We start from the raw sequence: 2180 nt of genomic DNA, 5'->3' as shown, positions 1-2180 counted from the left end.
TTCTGCACTCATTGCAACTTCCAAAGTTAGGGGTGTACTAGAGGCAGACCACTTTGAAACGCCTTAGATATAACAGTAGAGGAGATACTGGATGCTATTAAGACTTTCCCTAGTGGTAAGGCATCTGGCCCAGATGGCTTTAGGTTGAATTTTACAAAGATTTCGCGCAGACTCTTTCTACTTTGCTGTTGAGGATGTTTAATCACTCATTTGGTGAGCCTAAGCTCCCCCCAGTCCTTTATGGGAGCCAAATATTTTTTTTAATTCTAAAAGATAAAGAAAAGAAGAAACAGACCCATCATCATATAGTCCATTTTATACTTTAAATTCTGATCTTAAAATTTTTACTAAAAGCCCTATTTGCCGCGGGATTAGTATTACCTGGTGACCTCAGTATTTTGTAGTTGTGCGGGGAGGTTGTCTGTAATCATCTTAATCCCGTCTGCGAATCAACTCCCATGTCTGTAATTTGTAGAAATGAAAATTCCGGCTGCAAAAGACCTACCATTTTTCGAGAACACCGAGGGTCCTGTGATAATATTAGTCGATCGCGAATCAACATCTCTGTGATTTTGCCTGGATTTGGCCCGGGTCGTGTACTATCATTTTCAAGGTTTTGTTTCCTGTGGCGCCTTCTTATCCATCTTTCACGAAGAAGAATGGAGTTGCGTTGTAGTATTTGATAATATTTTGGGTTCTGTCCTTGCTCTTTACACCATACAATTTAACTTGGTGAAATGTAAATGAAGCGCATAAAAACATATATATATATATATATATATATATATATATATGTGTAGAGAGAAAATGTAATATGTTTCTCCCAGCCTTAGGGGAGCTGTGTTCTATAAGAGTATTTCCATGTAGTAGTAGTAGGCCCTTCTTCACATGGGTGGAGCTGTTCTTTAATTCAGCAGTTCTATTTTTCCTTGTGAAAAGGTAAGAATAGTTTTCACTCTTCTCTGTTATATCAATTACATTTCTTTAAAATTATGTTGAAAGCCCATCCATGTTATTTGAAGAGAGAAATATACTGCTATTAAAAATGTTAACTAACATATATGTGCAGTTATTTCTTTGAGAAGGATAGTTTGTATTTCTGATATTATTTAATGGGTTGTACCTTCCATGTGGTGGGAATATATTTTCCTGTATATTGTATTGTGTTTCACGTTTATCTGAGTATTTTGGGTTTATTCTTTGTATTTGGGATGCATGTGGCATTTAACATTAATTGTCATAAGTTGAAAGTTATTTTTCCAGTCTTTGAGAACCCCCTGATTTAAAGGTTGAATATACTTGGCAGCTAAAACTATATTGTTTTGTTTTTATGATTTTGTATGCATTTTTTTTTTTTATATAAGTAACTACTAACAGTTCTATTTTTTCCTTGTGGAAGTGGATGATGCAGATAAAGAGGCCCAATAAATAAAGCTTCACTGCTGTGATGATAGCGATCTTTGTGTCCTCCTCATTTCCAGCCATCACCCAAAACACAGGCGCCGAGAGACATTTGGGGGCACACACAGGCGAAAGAGGGTTACATACATATATAATTTTATTTTTTAATCCATCTGAACCATAGAGCCGGGACTCTCAAAGCCTTTGACATCTGGGTATCGCGGGGAGAGAAATCCACAGGCTTCACTTTTCCGTTAATAATGGTACCCACATGGGAATTCAGATGTGGGAGGAGTAATTTCCTAAAATCATCACACAGGTCACTAGATAATACTAATCCCCTGTCTTGAGAATAGGGTTTTAAGATTCTTGCTAACAGATTAAATAACTGTATTCAAAAAATATATTCATTTTGAAGTCAGTCTGGTTTTATTATTCCTGGCCGTTTTCTCTTTTTAATGTCAGACTATTAATGAATATCTTATATTCCTAGATTTGATTCTAAAACCAGCAATTGCAATACTTGCTTTGGATGCAGAAAAGGCATTTGACCAGTTTGAGTGGGGACTACATTTTAATTGTGATTAGAGAGATTTAACATGGGTGATACATTTTGCCTCTTTGGGTAGAGGGATGTTATATGCTTGGCTCTCAGGTGTCAGTTCTCACTTCCAACTTTAATCGGAATCATCTCAATTCCGACTATATAGGAGGCACCGTCAGGGGAAGTGTCCTCTTTGCCTTTGCTTTTTGCAGTTTCAAGATTGAACCTCTTGCTC

The sequence above is a fragment of the Cyprinus carpio genome, unplaced genomic scaffold (assembly GCF_018340385.1).
Source record: "Cyprinus carpio isolate SPL01 unplaced genomic scaffold, ASM1834038v1 S000006509, whole genome shotgun sequence".
Classification (NCBI taxonomy): Eukaryota; Metazoa; Chordata; class Actinopteri; order Cypriniformes; family Cyprinidae; genus Cyprinus; species Cyprinus carpio.
Note: the sequence above shows the minus strand (reverse complement) of the source record.